Source organism: Nilaparvata lugens, chromosome 2 (genome assembly GCF_014356525.2).
Source record: "Nilaparvata lugens isolate BPH chromosome 2, ASM1435652v1, whole genome shotgun sequence".
Taxonomy (NCBI): domain Eukaryota; kingdom Metazoa; phylum Arthropoda; class Insecta; order Hemiptera; family Delphacidae; genus Nilaparvata; species Nilaparvata lugens.
This window is the reverse complement of record NC_052505.1, coordinates 44,852,499-44,877,981: the sequence shown is the minus strand read 5'-3', so window position 1 is coordinate 44,877,981 and position 25,483 is coordinate 44,852,499. Positions and strand designations below refer to the sequence as shown.

At 35.0% G+C, this 25,483-nt stretch overlaps 1 protein-coding gene across 3 annotated transcripts in view; it reads left to right on the top strand.

The window, feature by feature from the left end:
• LOC111048457 (protein prickle) overlaps positions 1-25,483 on the top strand; it is a 357,446-nt gene that overhangs the window by 143,911 nt on the left and 188,052 nt on the right. Inside the window, exon 1 of one of the 3 annotated variants that reach the window (XM_022334518.2) lies at positions 17,368-17,487. The exons of the other annotated variants lie outside the window; for them this stretch is intronic. The gene's annotated coding sequence lies outside the window, so the exon portion shown is untranslated. Of the gene's footprint in view, positions 1-17,367; positions 17,488-25,483 lie in introns of those variants that run through there. 3 annotated transcript variants of the gene reach the window in all.

Sequence of the window (25,483 nt, the reverse complement as noted above, 5' to 3'; positions counted from 1 at the left end):
GACCATTTCTCCACTAATTAATATTCCGGCCAGTATTTTTTTGAAGATTTTATGCTCACCACTTCCCGTGTGATCGCATAGGCCTATAGACTGGCAATACAAAATTCTCTTCAATTGAAGTTTAGAAGAAGTATTTGAGGTTAGTGAATAAAAATTGATTGAATTAGGTTCTTCGTATTCTCTCTTACACAATACCGGAAGCAGTGGAAAGACCATGTGGAAAGAATGCCGGCAGAAAGGCTTCCTCTCTTCTAGTAGTCATGAACCGAATTGACTCCCAAATTTTATTGCTCAAATGGAGTTGAGTTTACTCAAATCAATTCCCCTTATCTATAAATGATTATTAGAGATCACTGATCTATATACATAAATGGTACTCACTCACTGACTGATTGACTGACTGACTGACTGACTGACTTACTTACTCACTCGCAGAACTAAAAATTTACCGGACCAAAAACGTTCAAATTTGTTAAGTTCAGTTGGCCCTTAAGAAGCGCACTAAGAACGGATTTGGAAAAATTTCCAAAGATACGCCCAAAATCTGCGTTTTTCCAGCGTTTTTAGCGTTTTCTCAGCTTCATCGAGAACAAATGAACATAAATTGTTCAAATTTAGTACAGAACCTAAGCTAGGGTGTAATAATGTTGTGTTAGAAAGAATTTGAAATAACGCCAAAGATACGCCCAAAATTAGCGATCAGTTCTTTCATCAAGTAATAGACAGAAAATGTTCAAATTTGGTACAGAGGTTTAGCTAGTAGAGTCTAAAAAGTTTGTGATGAGGTGACTTTAATATTTCATCAAAGATTTGTCCAAAATCAGCGTTTTTCCAACGTTTTTCTCAGCTTTTCTACATTTTCTCAGTACTTTGACTTTCTGATGGAATGAAGCATGCCCAAATGAGAAATGCAAGCGAGGGAAGCGAGCCCGCTGATCTCATTTTTGGACGATCCAGTCGGGCGTTCAGGGAGCGGAGCCCCCTGACTAGACGGATATGGCAAGCGAAGCGAGCCTGACGGCTAGTGATTGATAAAAAGATAACTTCACATTACATTTTTTCACGATACAAATAACACTGATGTTATAACATTGGTAGATCAAATGATAAGGTATTTTTCTCCCAAATTTAAGGTCTTTCAGTCCAAAATAAGTCAAGTCTTTCACGTGTACAATTTCTAAACAATCTTATTTCAAAATAAACATGGAAACTATAATTTGAATTTAGATGGCTGAAACTAATGAATTGATTGGGAATTTGATACTATGGAAGAAACACTATGAATACTATGGCACAGTGGAAGAAACACTATGATACTATCAATGGAAGAAACACAAACTTATAAACAAAAGAAGAAGCTGGCTGTATGTCATCTTATGAATTTCGGGGATGCTATATTTTGATTTTTCACATACTGACTCGCTTACTCACTTTTTACTATCCACAGCTGTTTCAGCCAAGGGTGAATTATCCTTTTAATGTCGTTCAGCGAGTTTTCCCAAGGATGAGACCTAGTGCAATCGAATTTTTATATCATAAACCTACTATGAAAATCGTTAGAACCGTTTTCGAGATCCGTTGAACATAAATATATACTCATGTAACCAGATAACCACGTAACCATATACTATTAAACGAGCAACTTCTGTTTTTTGTTTATATGTTTAGATGTTTCGATGTTTCGATGTTTGAATGTGTGGATGTTCAGATGTTTATAATATGTTTGTATTCCACCGGATCTCGAAAACGGCTCTAACGATTCTCACGAAATTCAGAACATAGTTGGTTTATAATATAAAGATTCGATTGAACTAGGTCTCATCCCTTGGAGAACTCGCTGAATGACATTAAGAGGATAATTATTATTAATCATCCTTGGAAAAACAGCTGATAATAATTATTTCATCGTCTATTGGTGATGGAAGTGAGTGAGCGAGTTCGTGTGAGTCAAAATCATGACTCAGCTGTTGAACTTCTGTAATCATTCAATCAGGTACTTAGTGCCGGTTGCAAAAAAACCTGGTTATTTTCAATCCTGATTAATTCCAGTAGATCCATTTTTTTGAAATGGTCTTCTCTGATTTGGTTTACGTGAAGTTAATCAGGATTGAAATCTAACCGGCTTTTGTGCAACTGGGCCTTTGTGAGGGAGATGTTTGCCTTCTTTTTGGGAATTAATCTCAATTTACTGTGATTAGATAGAACATTTCTGTATGAATGTAATTATAATTTCTTCTTTCGTAATACATTTTTTATGCTTTTGTACTCCAGAGCGAAGCTCGGTTCCCGATATTATATATTTATACTGAAATTGCTCGCTTAGTATATCTGGTTATTTATATTCAACGGATCTCGAAAACGGCTCTAATGATTTTCACGAAATTTGGAACATAGTAGGTTTATGATATAAAAATTCGATTGCACCATGTCTCACCCCTTGGAAAACTCGCTGAAGGATAATTCTTCCTTGGAAGAACAGATGATAATTTCCTCGTCTGTCGATAACAGAAGATGCGTGTACCTGTATGGGAGATCAGCTGTGTAATCATTCAATCAGCTTATCGTATCTCGCGAGGAATATTATCTAGAAATTTTATTAAAATAATCTGATTTGTTGACATGACATGGTTCATCACTCTGAATTGGAGTATATAATATATTATCATAATATTCAAAGTTAATCATTATTTTACAGTTTTAAGTGATTAGCGAGTGTCATTTTGTTATTCAATTTGGTTTGTAAACAATCCGAATTAGAACTTTTCTGTTTAAATATTTTGACTGAAAATTGGACCTGAATTCAAGTGTATGAAACATAACCTACTTTCTGGACCATTTATAGTGTATAAATCAAAATTCGGGGAAGAAACAGTTTTGGGCTGTGCCTGTTTGTCCTTCCCCAATCATTTTGAAGAATTGTGTTCTGTTTATCAATAAATAAATAACGAGTGAAGCTCGGTGCCCCGATATTATCTTGTTATTATTCGAAATGGTTCAATTCACAAAGAGTAAACACAAATAACGAATGCTATTGGATCAGATGTTATAGCATATAACATCTATGTTATAGCATTAAAATTTGGACAATATGAATGTCTTCAGACAACAATGTCTGTCATCGTCGACTGCGGAAATCTACGCACAAAAGAAAACCCACTTTAACGCGCATGACAACTAACTTCAGAATAGATGCGATAGAAGAATGATGAGTGAACAACCAATTGGATTGGATACGATTGAAATTGGTTGAACATCCAATAATGGTTACCATTTAAACTTTTTTGCCAATTAGTTGGCTATTGGACAAAATTATAAAAATAGTTACACATCGCTTGGACATATTTAGTAGGCAAATTGCTTCTGTTCTACCTGGCTGATATTCCACTCAGTTTTTTGTTGCTATTCGCGGCTTTTGTCACTCTTATTTTTTTTTGCGGAGTCTGCGGCTGTCTTCTCTGCTTTGCTCTTTCTGCAAACGCTGAGCTGAGTCAAGGAACAATAGGGGGGGGGGGAGGCTTACTGTGTGATTTCCACAGCCAGGCATGAACGGATAATAGAATTTATCTATGTTTGTCGACAGAGAAGGCGTCGTAATAGCGTCCATTCCGATTCGGCAGACGCCCTATGTTCAGTATGGCCAGGCCAATGGCATTTGTATGCCTCAGACGTGGACACTGTTTCTTTCGGCCGAAATCGACCAACACATTTCTGGCCTAATGCATTCCGATTTCATTGCGATGAGAAACTGACCAGATTGCTCTGGACCAGACACGCGTTCCTTCTCCCCTCACGTCTTATTCTCCTATTCCACCCCTTACTCTTCTCCTTTCCCATCTCTTTTCTCCTCCCCCTACTTTTACATTTACTCCTCCCTCATAATCTCCTTTTCCTTCCTTACTCCTCCTCCTCCTCCTCCTCCTCCTCTCCTCCTCCTCCTCCTCCTCCAACTCCTCCTCCTCCTCCTCCTCTCCTCCTCCTCCTCCTCCTCCTCCTCCTCCAACTCCTCCTCCTCCTCCTCCTCCTCCCACTCCCACTCCTATTCCGACTATCATTCTCCATCTTCTATTCTTTATTTCCTTTTTTCTCTTCATCTTCATCTCCCTCCTTCCTCTTTTTCCCCACTCCACCTCTTTTCTCTCTTTTCAATTCTCAATCCCTACAATTCCACCTCCTCTTCCTTCGCTTTCTCTTCTCTTCCATTTTCAATCCATTATTCTCTCTCTTTCATCCTTTTCTTCTTCCTGATATTCTTCTGTCTTCCTCAATCTGTTATAGCATCTCAACTCTTCTTCTAATATGACTACTATTATGTTCCATTCCTTTCTCACCCCGATCTTTTTTTCTACTCACTTTTTTGTCTCTCACTTGTTATTTTCTTTCTCTTATATTCTTCAATTTCTGACTCCCACCCCCTTTTCATCTTCAACATCTTCTTTTCATTTTTCTCCATCATCTTTCCCACTCCACATTACGTCTACTTCACCAGGGTGCGGTGAATTCCCCATCCTGGTTCTCTCCAGTCTCTTACTTTTAATTTCCGTTCTTTTACATTCTCATTCTGCATCCTCCCCCCTCCCACCACTTTATTTTTCTCCGCAACATCGTTCTTCTCGTGCATCGTCATCATCATTATCTCTCTTTTATCAGGCTATTCTGCTCAAATTCCTTTATTTACCATGTTCTTCATCGACTTAATAAGCCATAGGGTGTCTGGTGACCACCCTTTCAAAGGTGGTCATCTTGTAGCCACTTAGAGGAACTGTCCCATGCTGGCTCTTTACAGCCGAGGCGCTCCCCTCTCACTAAACCGTAATATTGTTTCACTCGCTGAAATCTTCTCAATTCCGAAACGTGAATATTTTTTCATCATAAATTACTAGTGTGTTCTCGAGGAATAGTATGAACAGGGTTTACCCGTATCCAGCTGTATTGATTTTTTAAAATATAAAATTGCGCTAGATTTTGTTAGGTCTTAAATAGCTGAGCTTCATGAAATGATCATTACACCCAAAACACCAACGTAATGTGATGAACAACATCGAAATATGTTGTACTATTTGGTACAATGAATTCGAATTCTTATTTTTAATTGCTTTCTTAGTGTTATTTCCCAATCTTTTAGTTTTTACTGCTACTGAAAATTAGACAGAAATTGGTAGAAACATTATCTACTTTTGGACTAGTAAAACATCAAAATTCGATGGACTGTATAGGACTGTGCCCATTGTTCCTCCCACAATCATTCAAGTATGATTGCATAAATAAATTGATATCAACAATGACATGAACTATCGAGCTTTCACGAAAATAGAACTATTCGAGATCAGACATTGAATTAAATAACACATCTCAGATCAGAATGTAACGTGCTATTCTGGTAGTCTAGACTTGCAAATCAAAGCAATGCCAAGCCATGTCCCAACTACCAATGAGATGAGCACATAGTGAAATGTAACAACATGGAGTCTTGTAGCATGCTTTGCTCAGCTCTGTAGACAGTACATCACGTTATGTTTAGAATGCAGAGGGTGGAAACAGAGGATATTGGCGTGACTTGGCGGCTTCTGACGTTGGCAAACGTAAAATTGAACGAAACATGTCTTACACGTTGAATGACAATGAGAAGAGGAAGAGATACATAGATACAGAGAGAGAGTGAGAGTGAGAGAGTACTGGCAATAGCATCTTCGAATTTTAGACGCGTTTCAAGCCGTGTAACAGATGTCCTTGTTTGTAGCTGCCAATAGAATGTCATCATGTCGTTGAAGTTTGACTCAAGTCTTCCACAAACAACATTCCCCACATCCCATGCCCCTCATATTAAAATAGTAATAAGAGTCACACACAGAATCATCTGATCTCTGGACATTTCTATCAAATCCGTTCACTTGTCATTTCTCTAGTTATTTCCAATAGTTATCTATTCCTGTTCCAATGAATAAGAAGCATTGAATATTTCTCAATCAACAATAACATTTGAAAGCAAGTCTCCCATTTTATATATCTTGGCTGTGATATCCTGTGATAAAGATTCGGACAACAAGATGGATAGTAGGTTCCAACACATTTGTAAAATGATCCATCGAAATCTAAAGAATAGTACATCCAAGGAAACCAGGATCAAGTTCCACAGAACGATTGCTGCTGGGTACTTCCCAAGCGTGATGAGAGCAGGGAGCAAGCATCAGACTCCGAGATGAGGTTTCTCTGTAGAACATATGGATGTAGTAGTGAAGATCGCTACAGGAATCAGCTCAACATCTTTGTAATAAAAGATAGAATGAATAGGATCAGGAGTGACTGATTGGTACATGTTAATAGGATGAGTGATGACCGGATTTCCAAACAGGCCCTACTGTATTAGTTATTTGGAAGCACTTAGACGTCCAAGGAATATAAGGGTTGATTTTAGAGACACAGAGATTAGGAACTGGCAGTAATGCTGAACCTGTGAAAGAAGAATGAGAATATTTTTCAAACTTGATGAAATTTTTGGAAACATAGTTTTTATACATTAAATTTAAACTAGTTCACCATTAGAATAACTTCAATAATTGTTATCACTTAGTTCATTCTCAAACTCTTGATTAGTTTATTAAAATGTCAACGGCACCCAATCAACACATTGAAAAGAACTTCATTTCATACTTCAGATAATTGATTAAAGTGATAGAACGTCATGCATTGTGAATTGAAAATAGTGAATGAACGTGAATAGATTTCTATAGTTTCTATTATTGAGAAATGATTTCAAAGTTAGCATATTATCATAGAGAAACAATAGTGTTTCTCTAGATTTCTATTATTGAAAAATGATTTCAAAGTTAGCATATTATCATAGAGAAACAATAGCGTTTCTCTAGATTTCTTTAGTTTCTATTATTGTAAAATGATTTCAAAGTTAGCATATTATCATAGAGAAACAATAGCGTTTCTCTATGATATTGTACAAGTAATCTACATGAGTAATAGGATTCACTGTGACATGATGTAATCCAATCTAATTTTTCGGTAATATACTTGTTGTACATCCAAAAATATTATCTACAAAAAGGACGCTTGAAGGGATTCTGAATGGTTCGCTTGTCATTCTGGACAGAACTATTAATTCATATGACATCAGTGTAAAACACTCGATTACTTCTCTTCAGTATGGAATACTGTTTTAAACTCCACTGCTGTTAAGGATGGCTCATTCCAGAGATAGTCAGTTGATCAAGTCTGTCAAGTTTCAGCCTTGCTCCTAACATAGGATAATAAACAATCCAATTTATTCAGTTATAACTCTCTTGACATCACTGTCACGTGCTCTGTAACTTGTGATTGGTGCTAAACTTGGCAGTCACATCACATGTCACGGTTATTTGGTTGCTGTATGTCATATACTTACAAAGGTATGCTTTATTCTAAGGATTCCAATTTTAGAAGCTTTGACTTCATACTCAACAAATATGTGTAGTGACGTCCATATTATAGACGGCGAGCGTCTCATTCTATTGTTTCACAGCGGTCCGCAAGATGGATTTCTACTACGGAAATGATAATTATAGAGGAAACCACTGAGCTAAATAACTTCACTGGAGCCATCACCAAGTGACCCGTCCATATTTTTTAAAACATATAATGTTCTCAAGCTATCGTCAACTTAACAAAGTTAGAAAGCAACAAGTTTTGTTCGAGTTATATTGGGTATCATCATCAACTTTTAGCCAGCTAAACTAAAGTTCAAGACAGTGCCATATCCAATTATCAATTTAGTGGGGACGGAATTAGTTCAGTGCAGAGGGGAACCCAATCATAAATCAAGCACTCTTGATTTTTACATGAGTTCATATGCCTACTGGCTACTGAATACGATACATACAGTATTCTTCCTTACTCACCGATCCACTGAATAAAACTTTTTTTGTTCAAGATCTATTATTTTAAAATTCAAATGCCACTCAATAGTTCAATAGAAAACGATACTGTAAATGTATTGTCTTTGGTAGAACGAAGATATTAGTGAGTGAAATGATAGCCTGAGATTGTGGGCGAGAGCCAGTTTTTACAAGAAAGATGAGTTGGAGAAAAGTCGAGTGTTTTGCTTGTTTGAAATGGATACTGTAGTGGCGTCAGTTGAGGATTATGTGGAAAGGCGTAATGGAAAAACTTTGGTTTAAGCCGATCGACGTGGATGGAAAAGCAGCGCTATGATCCGTGTTTATTAGTGTTGGACCTCATTTTTAATTCCTAACAATAATAGAGGACACAGCCTTTATCAGGCAGCTCAATGGTGATGAGAAGTGAGTGGGCTAATTCTGCGCTTCAACAATAATGCCTCAAAACAGCTCCATTTCCACCCAGGAATAGCTGACCGGCCCTGAGAGACAGACCACCACTCACTGCTAATTCAATTACTTCCGCCCACTTGTCTCAGGGCATTATTCACACAATCCGTAGTGTTCCTACTGCTCGATGCGTTTTTGAGGTGAGGGTTGAGATTCCTCTTGATTGCACAAAATACGTGCTTCTGAAGAAAATAGTATCTCTGGGTACAGTTTTACTAGTGATATTCATAATAGACTCTATAGGAAATAAGAATGTTAATAGAATGTCATGTACTGTCATGTACACGGAACTATGAATTTGTGCTTTGAACTTTTCGTGCTTTTAGAAGCTATAGAGAATAAGTTGAACACACTACATCCAGACCCGACTGCTTCGTGGTTCCACGTTATGAGAATATTACTATACACTTCCCTCTCAACTCCTGTCAGATTCACTATAACTGTCACCATTCCCTATCAATAAAATCAATGTTTTTCATTCAACCAGTGCTGACAGAGATTGGAGTAAATCCCACCATAGAACAATAGGCCCAAAATAATTAATAGTTGGAACCGTATTCGAGTAGATAAAGTGCCACAGGCTTGTATAAAAAATAGGCCCACTACACACAATGCGTCATAGAAGATATGGTAGATAGCTCAATTTAAATGTTATACATTCTGGTGAATATAACAGATTTACTTCCTCGATGAAAGGGTGACAGTACTGTGGGTGAATGCCTCATTAAGGGAACTGCCACGATCTAGAATTTCATAACCGGGCTGTAGAATTATAAGACAGTATGTTAATCACTTAATGAATACATTTTTTATCGTTCATTGTTTTTTGGATATTGGAGTCATGGGTGTGGCTAAGATGATCCTTTCATTCTGTATTTTGATGTTGGAGAAATTCCCGAATATAGTTTATCACTCCACTTTCTTGATTCAAAACTTGAACTTAATATTATTTGGAAGAATTGGAGAAAGTTAGTCCAGACAACAGTTTATTTCATGCTGATGAATTTTGCGGTTTTACCGCATCGTGTTTTAACTTTCTATGAGTTAAAAGTCTAGCCTATACATAACTGAGCATTACTCTGATGATTTATTTTTGAAATATTTTTCATTGTCATCAATCATATAATAAGATATCAATAGGAGTATAAAAGATGATTTCCATGAATAGAAAATACATCTTCCCTATCATCTAGCGAATGACAAAAATTAATCTATATACGAGAGATTATATATATAATTATATATATATATATATATATATATATATATATATATATATTATATAATCTCGTAATAAGAGAGAGTAGGGTTGTGTTTGTTCGTGTGTTCGTTTGTTCGTTTGTTCGCATCAAAACATGTCAACTTGTGGATTGCATACCGGAAAACGGGAATGATTTAGATCTCCGAATTTTGCACATAAATTCTAAAAATATCAATCTCGTGCACCTGGAAGTCCAAATTTTAATTTTCCTTCTAGATTTTTCAGAATTAATGTTTAAATTTCATTAATGGTACATTCGATTTCATTAAAAAATCACCTAATTATATGGTCGAAATTAAATAAGGAACATCTGTTTCTATATTGCTTTCTACCTGAAAAACATAGTTTTGAAACTTCGTTTTCCAGGCCTACACGTGGCATGGATTATTAATTTTATAGCTAGAACAATTTTTGAGACAAAGTGCTAAATAAACGTCTACAGTTTCATCAATGCTGTATCGGCAATATGAAAACACATTCAGTTAATATGTCTTTCAATGAAGGTGTTGCTATTTACATAAATAAATTATATTCTTCCATTTTTATTTAATTTAAATTTCAAAATTATTCGAGCCCTGATAGAATGACTCACTGTACAAAGGACTGACAAAGTGTGCAAAGGACACTGTATAAAGGACTCACTGTACAGTCTGTCGAAAATTTTAATATTGGAATGAGGGGTATTTTGGCAAGCTGAGCAAAAAAATAATGTCATATGCACCTTTTCGTTATATCTTCAAATGAAAAATGAGTTTTATGGGTTGTCAAAACTCCCTCTGAAAGGGAAACTATTCAACTTATTCTATCTTTTAGTAAAATAACAATGATCATCCCATCCATGTATCATCTTCTATACTATAATAAAGGAAAGAACTGGATTATAAACGTAGCCTATACAGGTGTAAAGTATAGGGAAATTATGTTTGACGCATTATCATGTCAGAACTACTGGACTGATTAACTTGAAATTTTGCATATAGATTCTTGCTTAACCGAGAGTGGTTATATACCAATTTTAAATTCTTCAAGATTTGATTACATCAAGTTTTCAGTTTGTCAAGTTTTCAATTATTTTTCATGCTTCCAGATTGTATGGAAGCAGCAGAAGATTTCTCTTAAAAGGGAAATCAGAAGATAGGTATGATTGGGGATCCTTTTCGAATGATAAAAACAGGTTTTCCGTCACACCCAAATTTTTTTCGCCATTTTGAATCCAACTTCTTTTTTCAATTGAAAGGTGGTCAAACTGATTTACTTGTAATACAGGCCTATCTTATAGGCCTATTTTGAATTCTTCTAGATTTCATTACGTCAAGTTTTAAGAAAGACCCTTGCGAAGCACGGGTTACCTGCTAGTATAATAATAATCAAAAGTATTGATAATCAAGGAGTAAAATTGGTGATATGTTTTCTCCTCTCATACAAATTCGAGCATATGCTATGTTTTACTAACATGATAAACATTATTTTGGAAATTCCAAGACTTGCTAAGCTATCCAGCTTTTCTTGATATCCATGTTTCCACTGCCAAAGAGAGAAATTCATTCATGATTTACATTTTTGAAAAGCACTTTACTCACAACAGTTGTTCAAGACATTCAGCACAATTCATTCAAGAATCATAAGATTTATGTTTTGGAAATTATTGGTGTTGAAATTGAGTCATGAATTTCGGCGGTTGCCTCCAAGAAATATCTGAGCGAGAAATGTCGCACGCCACCACAAGAGTTGCCCAACTTTGCGATTTGCGACTAGCTGCCCGGGATTCGGAGTAATCATTTCAGCTCGTCCAACTGCAGTAAAAGTTCAGTTGAGGGTGTAATTAATTAGAATTTCCCCGATTTCGGTTCGTTTTTGTCGGCGCGCCCCCTTTCAAATTAAACGCTACCGCGGGTTCCCCCTACACCCTCTCCATGGGGCAGCCACCTGATAAGAATGCAGATTTAATTGGAGGGGCGGCTGAGGAAGAAGAAACAGCCATATCGCTCAACTTCATTTCCCTGAAGAACTCGCCCTCGAATTTGTTTAAGCGTTTACAGTTTTTTGTGGGTGGCAAAAAGTTACCCTACCAAATACTCGTTTACCTTATTAGTTTTGGGGGATTATCTGCTGGTTGGTGTGAGAAAACAAGTGCCTCGGAAGAAGGTGTCTTCCTTCCTCCAGTTGAATGCTTAACCTTTGCAAGTTTTCGAAAACCGTTTTAGTAAATGGTATACAATTTCAAAAATAGTAGAGATGATAAAAGGTCAATTTATGGTCAAATCACGTGATAAAGGTCAATCACGTGAATTCTAGAATTGATCCACACATGACCTTATATCTGTATTTTTGCAAAGTTTAATTTGTTTGGAAATTCACAAATTGATAGTAGGCCGACTCAATGTTCTATAGTGAGATACATGTTAGTCAGCACCTGATTATCAATGGTTTGCTGTCCTTGTCGGCCTTAGACAAAGCAGTTAGCTATATCCTTCTCGAAGTCCGTACCGTTGCCATATCGTTTGTTGGCTGAAAAGATCTAATGTACCACTAGAATATTTAATCTCAATTATTTATACATATAATTGAAATCATGAAAAAATATATTTCCTTGGTAACTTATACAATATATGACCCACAAGAATCGAATATCTATATTATATCAGACTTAACCTATTTCGGACTACGTGATATCTAAATTTGGGAGAGAAATATCACAAGGTTACCTTCGATATTATATCACATATTATTTCATAAAGTTTGAAAGATTCACCGGGATGAACGGAATCACTGCTATGAGAGACGACCTACTACTCTCACCTATCATTTCCACTGAATTTGTAAAGAAAATCTCACTATAGCTTTTCAGCATGATACAAATTATTGTAATTATCAACAATAATTTCTCAACAGTCATGAATAAATGACATTAATATCAACAATAGTTAACACATTACAGCATTTCGTATTTTAATAATAATGTCTATGCACAAAAATAAACAATTTATAACTATCGCTTGATTGACCACTAGATAAGTGAATAATAGTAGATATATGAACAGTAGACCTCGCGTATTTATAAACCACAGCCTCCTCTAATACTGTCCATCAGAGTGAATTGTGTCGTGTCGGTGTGAAAACGTCCAATTTATCGACAATGCTAATGATCTGCTGTAAGCAACTCTATTATGAAAAAATTCACTCATGATAATTTTAACCGAATTTTTAGTCAGTTCCCTTCAAAAGTGCAGGTAATTTTCGACCTAATTGATTTCTCTCCATTTCAACCTAACTGGAATCTAATTTTCTCCGTGACCTGTATCTATGATAGGAGTCATCTGCACTGGCAAGTAACTGATATCGATAACTGCTATTGGCTAGCACTGGCTCTCTAGTAGTTTCGATGCTAATTCGAGAACAGATAAGCCGGTCATGCTACCACATTGCACAAGTAAGCAACCAACAAGCCAAACAGAATCTTGTTTCCAATTAACATTCACTGGTCACCAGACCTCCCTACACTGCGCTACAACACCACTGTTCACTGTTGGTTGACTTCTCTCTACAGCTATGTTAATTTTGCCATCGTGTAATCCGACTTGATTAACTGGCCTCCCTAGACGGCTAATTAATTAATTAGTTGTAAGGAAGTAATAGGGATATTTCTGGCAATATCTATAATATTTCAAATTTCAGTAATGAATAAAATTGATGGTGATGATTGGCTCTTCTAATCGGAATAATAGTCATTGAAATGGGATTGTTATAATGAAATTCTAAATTATAAATTACATTCATAATGTAACTAGTCATTAGTTAATATTATTGACTTATTGATACAATTTATATTGCTTTAAAGTGATGAATCATTCTAAAGTTCTATTATTGTAACTGGATTGTAGTGGACTACAATAAATTACTTTCCGGGAAGGTTACATCAAACTACAAAATACAAATTGAATGAAAACTGCTTGATATTATCAAAGACAATTTATCGAAACAATTTGGGATGCTAGTTACAGTTGATACACCATGCCAATGAGAGAGCTCAACCTTCATCGCTCAACAGCTAATGACCAAAGTAGGGCTTCACCCACACTATGTATTGTTGCTGAATGCTTAAGCTTTTAGTTTACTGGTGTGAACTAGTGAGTTATTTATCTTAACTTGTATAATAGTTTTCGCCCCACTTGGCTGTAATGAGCTGGTTTTCGTGCGTCATGGAGGCCGAAAGTGATTGTTCTCTGACCAGGCCGGTAAAATTTTCACGGCCCTAGGGCTGTAAAATAACCTTGAAATCAGCTGATTCTGATTTGATGTGAACGTGTTTACAAAATAGTTTATGAAACGGAATCAGTTTATGCTTCTAGAATTGAATAAAGTATTTTGCAATAAGATACTATCATTTTATTTGGATGTATGAAATACAAATAAGATATTATAGACTATTCAAATTAAATTTTCAGAGTATAATAGAATCTAACCTCAAGCCTCATAGTACTGCATTTATTACGAAATATGATGGATAATTTTTGAACTACTTGGGCAATATCCTTGGTGCTGAACGTTTTTACAAATAGTTTATGAAACGGAATCAGTTTATGCTTCAAGAATTGAATAAAGTATTCTGCAATAATATACTATCATTTTATTTGGATGAATGAAATACAGATAAGATATATATTATAAACTATTCAAATTCGATTTTCAGAGTAGTATAGAACTTCTAACATAAACTTCCGAAGTCGACGACAACAAGCATTGTTAACGTTGACATTCAGATTGGCTAAATTTCAAGTGTGCTGAAACAGCTGATCAAAAAACTTTTCATTATTTGAGTTTATTATTCAATAATTAAAACATTTATAATGATATCATCTTATTGTCATTCGAAAGAATGAAAAAGTATAAACTCAACCTCCCACATAATTGTACATAATCTTTTAGGTTATTTAGACAAATCAGAATAAAAAATAAAAATACTTGGACAATTTCCTGATATTCAGATTACCTCAGATTTGACCTTCCACTTTTGCTTTCGGAAGTGCTTAATAAACAATTATTCTCCTATACTAAAGTATATATTGTTTATTTTTCTGTATGGCGAAAAATAGCGTTCGCACCACGGGCAAAAATGTTTTTCCGGCTCTCAATCTTTTCTTGTCCTCGGCCTACGGCCTCGGACTTGAAAACCGATTTGGAGCCGGAAAAGTCTCATTTTGGGCCCTAGGTGCGAAATATACTAATACAGTTAGTATTATTTACTAGTCTGAACGGATAATGAATGGTATAAGAACCAAAATTAGCAATCTCAAATTGCTTCAATAAATTAAATAAATGAGTAGTTTATCAATATCAATTCTTTCTCATCCAATGTACCACAACATTAATTCAAATCACCATATATTCAATTTGAAAATTTACCACAAAAACACAAGAAGACAAATATCAAAATTTTACAAAATATTTGAAAGTCCTATATGATCATTTATTGTTATAAGCTTACAATAGAATTTTTGATGTCATTTCACTACATATATGAAATTAATCACGATTGAACCACTTTCTAAGTATCATACCAGTTTAAACTTCATCATGTACGTCGATACTCCTTGGAGAATGAATCAGTTGATGTTCAATGTTTCAGAAATTAACTAAATTTATCAATTCTCACCCATAATAGTGGTCCAATATCTTGGACCACTATTAATATATAGTAGTAACAATTGAAACAGTATTACAGTTGAAATTCGCCATCATAACTGTTATGATAGCGAATGTTTTTAATTTTTAATTATGTTGTATTCTCATTGATATTTTCATCAAATAATATAGTAGTTATTCAAAGCATAGTAGTTATAATAGCGGATGTTATTGATTTTAACTTATCTTGTATTTTAATTGATACGTTTATAAAATTACGTTTGACTACATTTGAATATCAGATTCCCTCTCCTTGAAGAACTGGATGTGGTATTCTTTAAACTATAATTACCCATTCAACATTTATACAAATTAAAATTTTTGTAGACTGGCAATTGTTCATACTAGTAGCCTAGTAACAATGAAAAATAGAGTAGGCCTATTTCGAGCAGACAAACTCCATTTTTTAATGGATCAATGGATGAACATAAAATTTTAAATAAAAATTTAAGATATTAAGAAGCTGTACTCTCCCATATCAAGTCACGTGTTCTCAATTTCCAAAAAACAACGTACTCAGTTCCTAGAATACTTATTATGGTACAATGTAAAGGACTTATCCAGCTACTAAAATACGATGTTTATGATGTGTAAGAAATAAATTCCTGGCACGCACATGCGAATCAAGTCGTGCTTAAGCGTTCTGGACTTCCATAGCTTTTGCGTAATCATTATCTCCCCAGCCATCACAGAGAAACTGTAGAATAGTTCTTCTATGCTTCCGTTCACAACTTGATAATTTTTGGTAGGCTGGAGAGGTGATCTATAATTATTTTTTTGTGAATTTGAAAACTACTGGCTATGGGATAGAATATCTTTTCATGGACTCTTTTACTTGGCAAAATAAAACAATAATTACTTGAATTATAGAAATGAAACAGTTCTCAAAGTTCGAGGCCCTGCAATGATGCATGTGCACCTGATACTACTACTAGTCTTCAATGATACCAGTCACAACTCAAAGAGTATCAGTTTATGTGAATGTTTTTAAAGATGTGGGGAAAACATGGGAGAGAAACAGCCATATTTTAATATTGGGTGCTGTATTAAATTATATAAATACAATCCATTCAATTGATATTGAATTTTCTTTATTTCTGAGCCCAGTTGCTGAATATTGTGAATTCAAGAATCCGCGTAATCTATGTCAAGTACCGTACTCGTATTATCTGATTGTATTTTGTAATCATGTATAACAAGTTACGAGAATGAGATGGTTGGCATCCCCTCCATCGAGATCCCAGTTGATCAAGAATCAGCTCGAGTAGGCAACTTTACTACGAATAGTAGTACGTTTTCAGTTCGACAAGTTGCTTTCAGAGAGTTTTAGTTTCAGTTTGCTTTCAAAAAGTGCAGTATGACACAATATCATACCATATCAAATTCTCGAATTATCAAGTAATACAAGCATGTTGCAATTTAGAAGCAAAAAAATAATTAATTTCACTCTAATCTATTCTTCAAGCTTTAAGTAACTTCTTCTCAACCCAGTCTCGCTAATCACAACTAGTATGCAACGGTGTAGCTGACTGTGTATCAGTCTGTAACGAAAGCTTGATGCTGTGGCACTTGGTGAATTAACGGCTCTTCTTCTCACTTGTCTCAGCATATTCAGAAATAGGCAATTGATGAACTTTCCCAGTTAGACGAAACAGAGACATTGAATTGAATCGCTCATGAATCATCATTTCAGCAAATAAATGTAGAGGACATAGTGAAAAAATGAATTCAATATCTTATGATTGTATGTGATTGGGGAATGTTGCGATTGTGATTGATTCAAGGGATTTTCAATTTTATCTCAAGAATATTTTCGAAGAATCTGACTGTAAGAACAAGAGAACAAGAAGAAGATGTATGAGATCTCCAGTTGCACATTTTTGCACACTCATTATCTATCTAATGTGGTTGCTCCACACACCGCCAATCAAGTGGCACAGTAGAAGTGACGCGTTTGATTGTTGACTCATTGAGAGAGAGGCGCCTGTGGCGTGGCGCTTGACGGTTGCTGTTGGCGCCACGGGGCGCTTGGGAGCACGCGCGTTCCGATCATGCGTACCGGGGAAACACCGGCTTCCCCCGTCTCAGCCACCGAATTCCGTCAGTAGACGTCGGGGATAGCGTCGCGACGTTGCTAGGGGAACGCTCTGCTTGTCGACACTTCGCGGCGACACTCTCTACGTGTGGACTACTGTCACGTTGCTCTTTATAAAGGTGAATAATAAGTTAATCTTCTTCCTACTATAAGATAAATAAATTTGACTATAGAGAGGAATCAAAACGTCATTCTTCGTAAAGTCTGTTATATTGTTTTAGATAATGTTTGCCGGCTTCTAGATAGCTCTTTTTTGTAAACAGCAGGATCAAGTAGATAACTGAAATCGCACTAGAATTAATCTGTGAAAAGAAGTGTAGAATAGGGACATGGGATGGTCCAGAGATCAGATTTGTCATTTGATAGATTAAATTTTAACCTATCAACAAAACCCGAATCTCTTAATAATTGATCAAAAATACCCTGATTGAGCACGTTTGAGCGTGCTCTGTTAAATTTCTATAATTTTGCCAGGCAGCAACCTTTTCCAGAATTTATCTATTTTTTAATATGGAAATGAGAAATAAAAAATTGTGATAAAGTTGGTGGTTTGTTGATTCAGATATAGAAATGAAAACTTCTAAGAGAATTTCATGAAAGTATGGTTTGAGTGATATTTATCCAAGAATGAGTGATATTTACGAACACATTTCGATTAAAGAATTTCATTAAAGCATCATTAAACGATAACGATTAAGCATTTTCGTTCAAGTAGAGTAGAGCCAGCTAGTAGTTTCAGACGTTTCGCGATTGGTCTGCGATATCCAAGGTTTAAAGCTACTCCAACTTTATCAAGAAAGGAACAGTTCATTGGATTTCCAAATTGATGTTTGATGCGTTCATTCACTGTTTATAATCATGATGTTAAAGCTCATCTATATTTTGCATTTTAGTTAAGCTTGAGTAAGTAATTATTTTTCCACGTTAAATTATCACTATTTTGGAGGTTTGGGGTTTAGGGCTATTGTTCTTGTACTAGAGTCGACAACTAACAAGAAGTAAGTTCCAGTCTTTGATTTTTATATTGTAGTGATCTCATTAACTATAGTTTGTTTTTTGTATTTTGCTACTTTGCTCCTTGATTTTCTTCTTCACACAATACTGAGGATTCTATTGAAAGTGGCGAGTGGGTGCTACGAAGAAGAACACGAAGAAATGTTGAAAGCGAAGAAATAAAGCAGAGGTGCCAAGGATCTTGTGTCAAGATAAGAAATCTGATGGTTAGACGGAAAAATCCTCTAGAATGTTATCACGATCTAATAGCTCTTCGTTTGATACTATCTGAGCGCATTCAATGCATATTGTTCTTCATATTGATTCATTGAAACAGGAAGAATCACTTCTTGTTCAATTATTTTGTCAGCAGTCCACATTCTCTCCACTACAATCGAAAGAGTCTAATAGCTTAGTAATATTATTGGTTCCATGGTTGCTGTAAAATAAGGTAGAGTTCAATAGTGCACCTAATAAGATTATTCACATTTTATCAAGCAGATTGCTATTTATCACCATTAATGTTCATTTTTGTAATCTCCAAAGATATTTTTCCCCGAAATTTGATATACAGAGATAGGATAAAAATCAATAAATCAAAAAAGAAATATACTGCATTTTCATCTACAGCTTAAATCTAACATGATGTGAATTCAGTTGAGCACCGTTTTTCCGGACTAATTGATACATGACAGTGTCCCGATAACTGATAGTTCCTATAATCGGGTTTAATTCGATTTCTTCTCAGTTCTGATGTGTAGACGTAATTAAACCATTGTATTCTGGCGCAAAACAGTTGTCAAAACTAAGTGCTTCAAGTAATATATGGCTTGTATACACCTATCTTTCATTCACATTCTAGTTAAAATGACACCATGTTGTGTAATTCAATAAGGAACAGTAATTCAAAACTTTAATTTTTTATAATATTGTACTGCCCTTGATTGCGGCGGACCAATTAGCCGCTTGAAATACAAAATAGGTTAGATTTTTTTGGGATTTAAATTTTCACCTAGTGGGCTAGTGGATTTAATCACCTAGTGGACGTCCGGATAACAGGTCATCCAGATAACCGATGTCCGGATAATTGGGGCTCTACTGTATATCAGTCTACTATATTTTTTGATATAGTAGTTTTTGGTTCCATAAGTGATATTTTTATGTCACATTCCAGTGATAGTGATTAGTTCAAGGCATGGCATAATTCAAGTATTGTCGGTTCCTGACTCTTTGCTCCATGCTTCAAGCTCATTCCCAGATCTATTAGCTGTAGTACAGTAATTTTTAAACTCAGCAATCTCGAATACAACTACCAGAAGAGTCTATAATATATATTTGTAATTGCATTAATATTATCCTCAGTAACCAAATTCCGTAGATTTCGTATTCTCACTCGCCATACAATTACTGTTAAATCACTTTATTGACTTGAATTTTTTTTCATCAAATCGAGTAAGAAATTCATTATTATCTATCCATCTCACTTCTCAGGGTACCTGCAAATAGAATGAATAAGCTTGAATACAGCAATATTGAATATATCATTCTTATTTCAATCTAAGTTAATTAGTTTTATCTTAAAACTCTCATTTCATCCATCATACACATATCATGAGTTTCTCGAGGTATTGAACTGTGCTCTGAATTATGTTCATTTACAAAAAAAAAAATAAGTTGAATGCATAATTGACATCTCGTTATTCCATCCATCTCATTGGTTCCAATAATTCCTATCCTATCAAATGAGCGTAGCTAGTTCTACTTACGAGTTCTAGTCCTACTTCTGATTTGAGGGTCAAGTTGTCCATTTATGGGGTTGTGGAATTGTGTATGCTCGACGATAACTTTCGAATGCATTCATCAATCAACTTCACATTTTCAAGACATAGGTATCCTTTGAACCATTATGAGGATCAAGGTCATTTGCCAACTAAGTTGGCTGATTCCTTCGTCCTTTTTGAATATAAGACACGATAATAGAAAAGAAGTTGGGATGAAAAGAAGTTTTGGACTGTAGTCTGTTTCTTTGTCCTTGAGTTGATTGTAAATGATAGATAAATTAATCATTGAGAATTACACAACTTTCAGACAAAGTAGGCCTACCACAGGCTCATGCCCAAAACTGTTCCAATTCTAATTAATACAAAAGTCCAAATGTAGCTAGGTTGGGTGTCACTTCAATATTTTCCAAATTAGCCCAGTCAATAAAGGTTTTTTCGATCCGAAAATTAAATAAAAGCTGAATCTTTTACCATCGATAGAACCCTCCCAGAGGGTCATTCTCCCAAAAGTCCCAAGAAATCCCCTTGGAGCTTTCCCCCCTAGCCCCCCTCAAAGTTGAAAATCAATTATCTCTGTACCCATTGATCGGAAACAGTTCTATTATATGCCATTCGATTCGTTACACTATGGACTACAATATTAGTTATATTCATTTTTTCAATAAAATCAACAGTTTTCTTGATAAAATAATATATATGTAAAAATTTAGGGGGTTTGCGATTTGATGTTTTTGTTTTCTTCGATTAACTTCGAAACAAGTAGTTTTAAAAGAAAATGAGCCAAATAATTAATGTAGCCACTGTCATTGCGAATCCATTGATGTATATTGTTATGTATTTGCGATTTGATTTGACGCCGTGGAAGGGGAAACAGTCGACGCGGAACGGCGCGGCTGATTCGCTTAGCCATAGTAAACAGCAAACTGGAAATCAATTATCTCTGTAACCATTCATCGAACAAAAATCTATCATATGTCATTCGATTCGTTAAATTAAGGACTACAATATTAGTCGGATTCATTTCCTCAAATTGAACAGTTTCCTTGATAAAATAATATAATGTAAAAATTTAGGGGTTTTTCGATTTGATTTTTTTGTTTTCTCCGATTAACTTCGAAGCAAGTAATTTTAAAGAACAATGTGACGAATAATTATTGTAGCCACATTCATTGCGAATCCATTGATGTATATTGTTATGTATTTGCTATTCAAGTTGACGCTGTGGAAGGGGAAACAGCCGACGCGGCTGACTCCCTTCACCATAGTAAACAGAATAATACTGCTGTCTACATTGCATCTTATTTACTCTATGGCGCTCGAAACAATTAATTTTGCCTATTGTTTTGACATGCGCTGTATATAGATTTTCACTTTTCAATACTTTCAAAAATATTACAGTTTTCTTGATTTAACCATGCTCATGATAAAAATCGTTGTTTGCTCACAGAATTTATTATATTAATTTGAAATGTGCCTTCTCCATACCAGTCAGAGGTAACACAATTTGATAACTCTAGTTTCAGATATTGATGTTTTTCAACAAAGTTTCATGATATATTATGTGTCCGACTCCTTCATCTTATCCTTATTTTGTGAAAAATGAAGATTCAAAATTTCTTTTCATAGCTTTTCTTGTGTTTTATCTTGTTTCATCACTCTTTATAATTTAAACACTTAATAATGGAATGAATATCATCATATCACGTGAACAAAAAAAATAAAAGGGTGGGTCTACCTGAGATACTATATGGTAACACTGTACTCCTAATAAGTTGTAAATTTTCAAGCTGAAAGTAGATTAATTTGTTGCACATTCGGTTCAAATATTAACAAATGTTACTAAATATTACCAATATTATCACATCATATAGTGAGAACGAATTACTCTGAAGCTTTCTATTCTCACTGAACATGAAGAGGCAATACCAAGCCAGAATTGCAGTTCCGTTCACAATCATTATTATCAGAGCATTCAAATGTATGCTATATAACTGTGGATGTTATCCCCATCTCACAATTTCCCTATTTATCCTTATCCTGATTCAGAATAAAGTAGTTGATCTCTATAATCACAAAAATCAATGTACACTAGGCCTACCTATAACAAATAGTAAAAATAACAAAATTTCTAGTAATAATGCAAATTTTTCTAGGTACGAATTTCAAGGCTCATAAAATGACTTTTTCTCAATCACAGGCAGAAATTATTCCAATGATCATCATAATAGTAATTTAATGAAAATTGTTTGTATTGTACATTGTTCGACGTAAGATAAGCTACATCTTTAAGGTAATCAAAGTATTTAGGATTATCATGTTTATGAATGAAAGCGAGACTGTGATAGAAGATTAGTCAAACTGAAATATGAACATTAAATACAATGCATATTTCTGATCAACTATAATTATAAATAATAGTATCAAGCCGAAATGAATTGAGCAACTGAATTTCAAAGTTACTATCCACTGTTCAAATCGCACTGTGATTTCCTTTTACTTCCAAATGGATTGAATTGCCTCACTCTTCAACGTAACAATTATTGTAAAAAAAACAGTGGAATGTGAACGTCATCCAAATAGCATTTGAATTTCAATTTTCAGATCATGAAATTCATAAAAAACTAATTCTTGAGAGAATAGTGATGAATTGCAAACAGTGCAAGTAACATTGATACAAAGCGATACAATGAAAATCAACATCGATTAATTTAATACTGGACTTATCAAATTTATATTACTACCGTTAATTTATATTATTTATAAAGCTTATAAAATGTAAAACCAATATTTTAAATATGTATTAGGCCTATATCATGTAATAGTATGAATATTTTATCGGTTGCAAACAATATCTTTGTCTGTCATAGAATGCATGATTTAGCACATATATAACAACAAAATGATTTTAGAGAATTAAAATGTGAAAAAATAGTTTCATCGCATGTCAAAACAATAGACAAAATTGATTGTTTCGAGCGCCATAGTGTGAATAAGATGCAACTTAGAAAGCAGTAGGCCTACTACTGTATTTTACTGTTTACTATGGTGAAGAGAGTCAGCCACGCCGTACCGCGTCAACTGTTTCCCCTTCCACAGCGTCAAATCGAATCGCAAATAAATAACAATATACATCAATGGATTCGCAATGAATGTGGCTACATTAATTATTTGTCTAATTTTCTTTAGATTATTTGCTTCGAAGTTAATCGGAGAAAACAAAAATCAAATCGAAAAACCCCTAAATTTTTACATATATATTATTTTATCAAGGAAATTGTTTGATTTATTGAGGAAATGAATATGACTAATATTTTAGTCCATAATGTAACGAATCGAATGACATATGATAGATTTTTTCCTGATTAATGGTTACAGAGATAATTGATTTCCAGTTTGCTGTTTACTATGGCTAAAAGAGTCAGCCGCGCCTTTCCGCGTCGACTGTTTCCCCTTCCACAGCGTCAAATCGAATCGCAAATACATAACAATATACATCAATGGATTTGCAATGACAGTGGCTACATTAATTATTTGGCTCATTTTCCTTCAAAACTACTTGTTTCAAAGTTAATCGAAGAAAACAAAAACATCAAATCACAAACCCCCTAAATTTTTACATATATATTATTTTATCAAGAAAACTGTTGATTTTATTGAAAAAATGAATATAACTAATATTGTAGTCCATAACGCAACAAATCGAATGGCGTATGATAGAACTGTTTCCGATCAATGGTTACAGAGATAATTGATTTCCCGTGTTTACCTGCATTTTTCATGTTTTGTGGGGTTGGGGCGGAAAGCTCCAAGGGGATTTCTTGGGACTTTTGGGAGAATGACCCTCTGGGAGGGTTCTATCGATGGTGGGAAATTCAGCTTTTATTTAATTTTCGGATCGAAACTGCTTTTTTGGACCTTCATTGACTGGGCTAAATAGACAATAACATTAAAAGTGTATACGGATATTGTAGTGAGTTATCGTTACAAATAACAAATCAGCTGTCAGCTGATTCTGAATTATTCAATGCAACTTGAACTATTTATTTTCAATTTTATCTGCTTTAAATAGCAGCACTTACAGAAAATCATCGGCATTTAGAGCGAGTTCTCTAGTACAGGGGTCTCACTAGTTCATCATACACACAACATATTAGTGAGTTGCTATTGCTAGTTTGCTGAGTTTCATTGATGTTTAGTGGATATCTCCTCTAAGTGGAGAGCAGATATTTGAAGCTGAAAGTTGACAGAGGCTGAAAATTGCAATAGTCAAGTTCAATGACGCTATATATCAGGAAACTGTCAGAAAGCCAACGGCTTGTCGCTTCCTTTTCGCTGAAGTTAGGCGTCTGCTCTGTGCTGCGCGACTATTTAATCCTCTGTAGTTCTGCACAAGGTAAAGTCAAAGTTCACTAACAAAGGACACCATTATTTCACAAGGACTCTCCCCACTGTCGAAATACATCCTTGGAGATAAGTTCCGTTTGCAACTTTTGCATGTTGCCCCCTCCATTCCTCTCCTCATGCTGGATTCCACAGCATCGGGCTTCTGTTGCTCACTTAATTAACCAGTTACTCATCTGTGACACTTTACCATGTCAAAGTGAAATCCGCTAGCGGGGATGAGTTCTATGTAAATGACTAGCTGAGGTTCAATTTGTTTTTTCTTTACAAATACTTTTCGAGTTGTAATTGGATATGAAAAAGTCGTTTTTATTGGAATTGGATCTGATTCAAATTTAATGGAAATTTAATCTCATAAATTCTGTTACAATAGGTCACAACCTGAAATATACAACCTGACAACGATATTTGCGCAAACTTGGCTCAAAACCAGGTTTGCGCAAATCTGGCTTTGAGCCAAGTTTGCTCATACCTCTGTTCAAACGACACCAACTTTAACACAACCCTCAAGAGAGTCACACCACAGAAGAAGTGCTGAGATTCTACTCAGTTCGCTATCGATTGTGTTGTGCAGTGCAGTTTGTGTTCCTCACCCGCAATGAACGAGCTACTCTTGTTGTTCATCTATGTTATTTGCCTTTCATGAAGTATTAAAAAAGGGGGAAAACCTAGAAGTGAGTGGAGTCGGAATTGGTTGAATAAGTTACTACTTAACAGTAATATAGAACTAATTGGATAGGTAATCATGTGTAGTTATTCTCTTTTACTAAAGTAAAAGTATAGTAGTAGGATCTCTATAGTAATTCGAGTATGAAGTATTCATACTCTGAATATACATTTAAAGTATATAAATTCTATACGAAGTCTTTGAAGTGTTTATAAACTTGAGATGAATAGTAACTCAAGCCTCCTCCTCCTCCTCCTCCACCTACTCCTCATC